Source organism: Carcharodon carcharias, chromosome 1 (genome assembly GCF_017639515.1).
Source record: "Carcharodon carcharias isolate sCarCar2 chromosome 1, sCarCar2.pri, whole genome shotgun sequence".
Lineage (NCBI taxonomy): Eukaryota > Metazoa > Chordata > Chondrichthyes > Lamniformes > Lamnidae > Carcharodon > Carcharodon carcharias.
Window position 1 is genome coordinate 226,762,111 of NC_054467.1, and position 9,532 is coordinate 226,771,642.

Consider the following 9,532-nt stretch of genomic DNA (forward strand, 5'->3'; position numbering starts at 1 on the left):
AACCCTGGGATGTAGATGCGCAGGTCCAAGGGATTTATCAACTTTCAGGCCCATTAATTTCTCCAGCACTACTTCTTTTACTGATACTAATTTCTTTCAGTTCCTCAACCTTTCTAGTCCCTTGGCTCCCCAATTTTTCAGGGAGGTTTTTTGTATCGTCCTCCGTGAAGATAGACACAAAGTATTTGTTTAGTTTCTCTGCCTTTGCCTTTGTCTGATTCCCTATAATAAATTCTCCATTCCCTGTCTGTATTGGGCCCACAAATGCTGGCCTTGCCAGCAAAACCCACATCCCATGAGTGAATAAATACAAAAATGTTCCTTAAGCAAGCTGTGGGGCCACCATTGCGATAAACACTGGTCATCTAGCAGTATATTGTGAGCTAATGGAGCCTGATCTGCCCCTATCACGTTTGTATCATTAGTTTATTTAGTAGATTGAGGCAGTTGTTACTGGATGTGCGCCACCCCTTGACAAATTGGTCAAGTTCAAATGAATCCTGCAAGGTTACTAAATTCATCTTCTGTGGCAAATGTGGAAATGCTGGAAATACTCAGCAGACCAGGCAGCATCTGTGGGGAGAAACAGAGTTAACATTTTAGGTTGATGGCCCTTCATCAGAATTACCATCCACTCCTGAAGTGTTGGCTTAGCTAAGGCCTGGGAAGGTTCCCAAGGATGGTTTATTTGAGCTGACTCATCAGCTGCCTGATCATCACTGAGTTTCCCAGTGAAAATTTGCAGTTTGTCTTACTATGGGCCACCACTACCAGCACCACTATCTACATCAAGAACAAAAAAACGAGAACACTATTTATATATATTTATATAGCACCTTGTGCATAATAAAGTTTCCAAAGGCACTTCACACGAGTGTTATAAAGCAAGATTTTACACCAAACTACTGTTAGGACAAACGAACAAAATCTTAGTTCAAGAGATAGGTTTAAAGGACCGGCCTGAAGGAAGAAAGCAAGGTAGAGAGGCAGAGAGTTTTGAGGTTCAATTTGAGGTGATGTTTAACTGAGACCAATGAAGGTCAACAAGCACACGGGTGAAGTATGAATGGGACTCGGTACAAGTAAGGATAGGGGTAGAGTTTTGGACAATGTCAGGTCTACAGGGAGTAGAATGTGGGAGGCCATTCAGGGGTGCATTGGAACAGTCTAGAGGTAATGAAGGTGTGGATGAGTGTTTCAAGAGCAGATGAGCTGAGAAAGATCACAATGAGATCATACAAAATCGGAACAGGAGTAGGCCATTTGGACATGTCGAGCCTATTCTGCCTTTCAATAAGATCATGGTGATCTGGTTGTGGCATTAACTCCACTCTCCTGCCTGCCCCATAACCCATGACTCCCTGGTTGATCAAAAATCTAACTTGCCTTGAAAGATTCAATGATCCAGCCGCCACTGCTCATTGGGGAAGAGAATTCCAAAGGCTAACGATCCTCTGAGAGAAGAGATTCCTCCCCATCTCCATTTTAAGTAGGAGACCTCTTATTTTGAAACTGTGCCCCCTTGGTCTAGATTCTTCTACAACAGGAAACATCCTCTCCATCCTGTCAGCACCCTCAGAATCTTGTCAGAGGTTGTGGTCCACACTAGGACCAATGACAAAGGTAGGAAAAGGAATGAGGTCCTGAAAACAGATTTTAGGGAATTAGGAAGGGAATTAAAAACCTTGACCTCAAGGACAGTGATGTCAGAATTACTCCCAGAGCCAGTTGCTAATGAACATAAGAATACAAAGGTTGAGCAGTTCAACACGTGGCTGGGGAAATGGAGTAGGAGGGAGAGCTTTAGATTTCAGAGACATTGGGATTGGTTCTGGGGCAGGTGGGACCTGTATAAAATGGAAAGGTTACACCTTAACAGGACTGGGACTAACGTCCTCGCTGGGAGGTTTGCTAGTGCTGTTGGGGAGGGTTTAATCTAGATTGGCAGGGGGGTGGGGACCTGAGGGGAAATTCAGAGAGGTGAGGAGAAAAACTGGCAGTGGGAAGTAGAGAAGTATCAACTGATAAGAAGAACGTATTAGAGAGCAGTATCAAGGTAATTAGAATGCTTGGAGAGTTTGAAAGCATTAGAATAGGCAATAGTGAGTCATTAGATGGGATCAGAATGTGGGGGAAAGTAAAAATGAGTGTAACTCAGTGTTAAAGTGCATGTATGTGAATGCATGGAGTGTGGTTAATAAGATTGGTGAACGGCAGGCACAGGTTGACAAATGGAATTACGATATTATTGCTATAACAGAGACCTGGCTCAAAGAAGGGCAGGACTAGGCATTAAATATTCCTGGGTACAAGGTGTTTAGGAAAGACAAGAAAAGAAGAAAAGGTTAGAGGGGGTGGTGGTGGTGGTGGTGGTGGTGGTGGGGAGGGGGAGTGGCATTACTATTAAAGATGGTATTACAGTATTGGACAGAGGGAATGTTCCAGAGGGGTCAGGGATGGAATCTCTCTGGCTAGAGGTAAGGAATGAAAAAGGTGCAACTACATTGATCGGTGTCGTATATAGACTACCAACTAGTGGAAGGGATGTAGAGAAACAAATTTGCAAAGAAATTACAGAGAAGTGCAAGAATGATAGAGTAATTGTAATTGGGACTTTAATTATTCACATATAGACTGACATACAAAGTATCATAGTACAAAGGGACAAGAGGGGCGAGAGTTCATGGAATGTGTTCAAGATAATTTTCTGCAGCAGTATGTTTCCAGTCCAACATGAGGTTAGGCACTGTTGGACCTGGTTCTGGGGAACGAGTTGGCCTAGGTGGATCAAATATCAGTGGGAGAGCAGTTATGGGACAGTAACCATTATATCATAAGGTTTAGGTTGGCTATGCAAAAGGACAAAGAACAATCCAGAGCAGGGATAATTAATTGGTGGAAAGCCAACTTCGATGGGATGCAAATACACCTGAGTTGAGTGAGTTGGAAACAAATGTTGGCAGAAGAGATATTGGCTGAACAATGGACCACCTTCAAAGAAAAGGTATTGCAGGTAATGTCAAGGTATATTCCCTTGAAGGGAAGATGTAGGACAAATTAATCCAGAGTGCCCTGAATGATGAGAGAGATAGAGATGAAGGTGAAAAGGAAGAATTGTGTGTAAAATCCATGTCAGATAGAAAAGACAATGGAGAATCAGGCTGAATATAGAGGGACCAGAGGGGAAGTGAAAAAATTGATAAGAAAAGCAAGGAGAGAGCATGAAAGGAGATTGGCAGCAAACATAAAGGGAATCCCAAAGTCTTCTATAAGCTTATAAATAATAGAAGAGTGTAAAAGAAAGATTAGGGCCAATTAGGAATAAAAAAAGGGGACTTGCACGTGGAGTCAGGAGAAATAGTGGAGGTATTAAACAAGTACTTTGCATCTGTATTTACAAAGGAAAAAGATGCTACCCAGGCTGAGGTGAAAGAGGAGGTAACTGGTACACTAGGAGAATTTACAATTGAGAAGGAGGAGGTGTTAGAAAGGCTATCTTTACTTAAAATAGATAAGGTACCAGGGTCCAAGGGAAGCATTTGAGGGAAGTGAGAGTAGAAATTGCAGCGGCACTATTGATAATCTTCCAGTCTTCCTTAGACACAGGGGAGGTGTCAGAGAACTGAAGAATTGTGAAGTGTTCAAAAAGGGTTGTAAGGATAAAGCTGGTAACTACAGGCCAGTCAGTTTGACTTCAGTGGTAGGGAAACTTATAGAAACTATAGTTCAGGACAAAATCAATAGTCACTTAGGCAAGTGCAAGATAAGTAAGGAAAACCAGCATAGATTCATTAAGGGAAAATCATGTTTAAGTAACTTGCTGGAGTTTTTTGAGGAGGTAACAGAGAAGGTTGATAATGACAATGCTGTTGGTGTAGTATATATGGATTTTAAAAAAGCATTTGATACAGTGCCACACAACAGACTTGAGAGCAAAGTTCTAACTCATGGAATAAAAGGGAAAATAGGCACTTGGATAAGAAATTGGCTGAGTGACAGGAAACAGAGTAGTGACAAGTTATTTTTCAGATTGGAGGAGGGTTTGTAGTGAAGTTTTCCGGGGTCAGTGTTGGGACCCTTGCTCTTCCTGATATAGATTAATGACCTAGACTGTTGTGTTCAGGGCATGATTTCAAAATTTGCAGATGATACAAGAACTGGAAATGTTGTTAACTGTGATGGGGATAGTCTTGAACTTCAATAGGACATAGACATGTTGGTAGGGCAGTCAAGTGGCAGATGAAGTTCAATGCAGAGAAGTGTGAGGCAATTAATTTTAGCAGGAAGATTGTGGTGGGACAGTATAAAATAAAGGGAGAGCCTCTAAAGGAGATGCAAGAACAGAGGGACCTCGGTGTATACGTACATATGTCATTGAAGATGGCAGGGCATGTTGAGAGAGCAGTTAATAAAGCATATGGTATCTTCAGCTTTATTAATAGGGCACAGAGTAAGGAAGTCATGTTGAACTTGTATAAGACACTAGTTAGGTCTCATCTGGAGTACTGCGTCCAGTTCCGTGCACCATGCTTGAGGAAGGATGTGAAGGCATTGGAGAGAGCACAGAAAAGATTCACAAAAATGATTCCAGGGATGAAGAACTGGTGCTATGAGGATCGATTGGAGAAGTTGGGAATGTGTTCCTTGGAGAAAAAAAGGTTGAGAGGAGACTTGATCGAGGTATTCAAGATCCTGAGGGATATGGACAGGATAAATAGTGAGAAACTGTTTCCACTCAAGAGAACATCAAGAACTAGAGGGCACAGATTCAAAATAATTGGACAACATTCAGGCTTAGGCTGATGTGGAAAATAACATTTGTGCCACACAAGTGCCAAGCAAGAGAGAATCTAACCATCTCCCCTTTTGAATCCCCCACTATCAAAGTCCTGGGGATTATCATTGACTAGAAACTGAACTGAAACCAGCCAAATAAATACTGCGGCTGCAAGAGCAGGTCAGAGGCAGGGCATTATGGAGTGAGTAACTCACATCCTAACTCCCCAAAGCCTGTCCACCATCTAAAAGTCCCAAGCTCCACTTACAGCTTCAACAAAACTCAATGAGCTTGACACTACCCAGGACAAAACAACCCGCTTGATCGAACCCCCTCCACCACTAACAAACAGTGACAGCAGTGGCAGCAGGAGCCTTGTAAAGTTGCCACAGCTTATTTTACAGAAGGTATACACTGCTGCCACGGTAGACGGAGTGATTGTTTAAGGTGCTGAGTAAGTGCTGCTTGATAGCACTAAACTTGACACCTTCCTTTACTTTGCTGATAATCGAGTCTTCAGAATTACTGCCAGAATGTGTCAGGGCCCACAGCCTTTGCTGTATCCAGGGTCTTCAGCTATTTCTCGATATCACATGGATTGAATTAAATTAGCTGAAGACTGGCATCTGTAATAATGGGGACCTCAGAATGAGTCTGCAATGGATCATCCACTCGGCAATTCAGGTTGCAGAAGGTTGCAAATGCTTCAGCCTTGGCTTTGCCCTAGCCTATGGTGGAAGTCTGTGAACATTGTACCATTATTTAAAAAGAGTGTAAGGGATAGACCAAATAATTATAGGCTGGTCATTCTGACTTCGGTGGTGGGCAAAATATTAGAATCAATTCTGTGAGGCAGGATAAACTGTCACTTAGAAGGAACGGATTAATCAGGAATAGTCAGCATGGTTTTGTTAGAGGAAGATTGTGTCTTACTACTTTAACTGAAATTTTTAAGGCAGTAACAAGGAGGATTGATAGTGCAGTTGATGTGGTCTACATAGATTTTAGTAAGGCATTTGACCAGGTCCCACATGGCAGACTGGTCTGAAAAGTAGAAGCCCATGGGATACTGAGTAACGTGGTCAGTTGGATCCAAAATAGTCATACGGGCTCGAAACATTAACTCTTTTTCTCTCCGGTAATGATTGATGATGTTTTTGCCAATGGAAAATGGTTTCCAGTGGTGTTCCACAGGGCTTGATGTGGGTCCCATGCTGTTTGTGGTATATATTAATGATTTGAACTTAAATGTGGATGGCATGATGGGGAAATTTGCAAATGACACAAAAATTGGCCGTGTAGTTGATAGTGAAAAGAATAGCAGTTGTCTCCAGAATTATATCAATGGTTTGGTTGAATGGGCAGAAAAGTGGCAAATGAAATTCAATCCAGAAAAAGTGAGGTAATGCATTTGGGGAGGACAAAGAAAACCAGGGAATACTCAACACATGGGAGGATATTGAGAAGGGTTGAGGAAGCGAGAGACCTTGGAGTGTATGTCCACAGGTCCCTGAAGTTGACAGGACAGGTGGACAAGGTGGTAAAGAAAGCATATGGAATGAATGAGGTATTGAATACAAAAACAGTGATGTAATGCTGGAACTGTATAAAATGCTGGTTAGGACACAGCTAGAATTTTATGTACAGTTCTGGTTACCACATTACAGGAAGGACATATACATTGGAAAGAATACAGAGGGGATTTACAAGAATATTGCCAGGGTTTGAAAATTCAGTTATGAGGAAAGCTTGGATCAGCTAGGGTTGTTTTCCTTGGAACTGAGGAGGCTGAAGGATGACCTGATTGAGGTGTACAAGATTATGAGGGGCCTAGATAGACGGGAATGATCTATTTCTCCCAGTAGAGAGGTAAATTACCAGGGGGCATAGATTTGTGATTGGTAGTAGGATTAGAGGGGATATGAGGAAAATTCTCTTCACTCAGAGTGTGGTAGGTGTTTGGAATTCACTGCCTGGTTTGATAGTGGAGGCAGAAACCCTCAGCTCATTTAAAAGATACCTGGATCTGCACCTGCAAGGTTACGGGCCAAGTGTGGGAAGGTGGGATTAGAATGGATGGCTCGTTTTCTTCATTTTTTTTCTTTTACAGCTGGCGCAGACATGATGGGCTGAATGGCCTCTTTCTGTGCTATAACTTTTCTATGGTTCTATGGTTCATTGAGTTGGGAAAGTTTGTGGACCTTCCTCCTCCTGTTGGTTGTTTAAATGTCCACCACCCACCTTTCATGAGTAGATGTGGCAGTACTGGATGTGGTCAGACTACAGAACTTTGATCTGACCTATTGTGGGATCATTTAGCTCTGTCTATGGCATGCTTCTTCCACTCTTTAGCATGCATGCAGTCTTGTGCTACAGTTTCACCTCCTCAATGAATCAGGGTCAGTCTCCTGGCTTGATGGTAATGATAGAGTGAAGAACATACCAAGCTACGAGGTTATAGATTGCTTTGGGCTGCTACATCCATTCTGAATCTATAACTTTTGTCTTCAAGACTCAGCCAGCAGTGGTGCTACCAAGCCACTGTTGGTGATGGCCATTGAAGTTCCTCATCCAAGTGCATGCTGCACCCTTAACATGATCAGTGCTTCTTCCAAGTGTTCAACACGGGAGGAGTGCTGATTCATCAGTTATGGGAGGGTGTTAGTTGGTAATCAGCAGGAGGTTTCCTTGCCCGTGCTTAACCTGATACAATGAGACTTCATGGGATCCAGAGTCAACGGGTTCCAGGGCCACTCCCAGCTGACTGTATATCATTGTGCTGCCACATCCAGTGGGTGTGTCCTGTTGGTGGGGCAGGACTTATCCAAAGATAATGATGGAGGAGTTTGGGACATTGTTATAATCACTGCATCATATCTTGCAGCCAATGTCATGTTGTTGCTTGACTAGTATAAAGGACAGTTCTCCCAATTTTGGCACAGGTCTACAGTTGAGGACGCCATTGCAGGGCTGACTGGACAGAGTGTGCCTTTGTTCCTTCCATTGTCTAGGTCAACAGCGAGAGATCTATCTGGGTTTATTGTTATTCACCTTTTCTATTGTGATTTCTTACAATGAATGGCTTCCTAGGCCTTTTCAGAGGGCAGTTAAGAGGCAACCACAATGCTGTTGATCTGGAGTCACATAGATCAGACTTCCAGCCTATTCTGCAGCATAGAATAGCCCTCAGCATACATCAGCTGGTTAATTTCTTCCTCTCTCATCAGTTTGAGCATAGCATACACTACTCAATACTGTGTCCATAGCACCTATTTATTTGGGTTTAGATATGAAGGCAAGAGATCTCTCTCAGGTTTCTTAATTGCAAAGTGTGAGTGTGTGTCTGTGTCTAACACAGTTTGGGTGGAGGGGACCACTTGGTGAAAATTCATGATGGCATGACAAACGTTATTGCGAATAAGAGCCCCAGAAAGAATGTATTTCCTACAAAACAACAGATGCCAATTTGTTTTTTCCCCATCTCATTTCAAAACTGTATTGGCTATTTCCTAACATGGGTATGAAAACAAGAGACACAAATATTGTATCCTGCACTTTCAGTAGAAGATAAACAGGACAGTCCATTAGTAAAGTTGCTTGGTAGTACAGAGCTTGAGTATCACTGAAAAAAAGGACATGTCAAAGCTTTTCATCTTGTACTCATCAGGACATTTCGCAAGAATACCAATATAAGGGGAAAACAACTATTTATACTGTACATGAAGAGTGCTGATTGGTTGGTAAGCGAACTCTGATTGGTGCATTCCCCACGGTAACACCTTTACTAGTAATGGTGACTGACAGTTAACTGCCAAGCATTGTTTGAAATTTAAGCCAGGCAGCTTGACCCTGATTGGTCAAGGCATTGCCCTAACAAGTGAGTCAGTGAATGGCTGTCACTCATTTTGTTTAGCTGAAACAGGTGCAGTGTGTACATACTCCAGCAACAATCAGTTAAATTGTTCCCCAGTGCACCAAATCCGGGAATTAACAACTTTTCACCATTTAATTCAGTAAAAGAAAAAGCAAAAACTTTATTCATGAGATTAAACCATATTCTCAATACACAACTAGGGTATCTTACACATTGGATCAGACAGACCATTTCAAATGAATGTGATTTTCCTTATGTCACAAAATAAGGCTCACTCTACTTCAAGAAGTTGAAAAAATAAAATTTTATCTAAGCGACAAATATATTTACAAAAATGTTCATATCCACTGCAGTTATAGAATAAAGATGAAGAAAACACAAACTCCAAAATATACAAATCGAAGTGCATTTTCCTTAGATACAAGACCTCCCAGTGCAATAAAATCGCCGGAGCTTGGCACCCATGGATCATGGAATCATAGTTTAGATTCCATGGCAACTGATGCATCACAGTATCAGCTTATAATTTTAGCCATGTGCCCAGGGAAACCAAATGTGGGGTTGTGCGAGTCAACTTCTACCCATCCCTCAAATTCTGCATGGTGCATATCCTGTCAGGAAGAGGCACTGGGGCAGAATAAACTGAAAGGGAGAATTTTCTTTTCTCCACACATAAAATATATTGAGAAAAAGTTCATAACATAATATGCTGCAGAAATAGCAGTAACTTCAATATCTTGTATTTATATTATGCCTTTAAAGTGGAAAATGGCTCTAGCCTAAGGCAGATGTGCATCCATATGACATGAATGCCACTGCACCTGTTAACAAATAGAAAGGACTCACTCCAAAGGAAACTGGGCTTTCAGCTCAAAACTCCT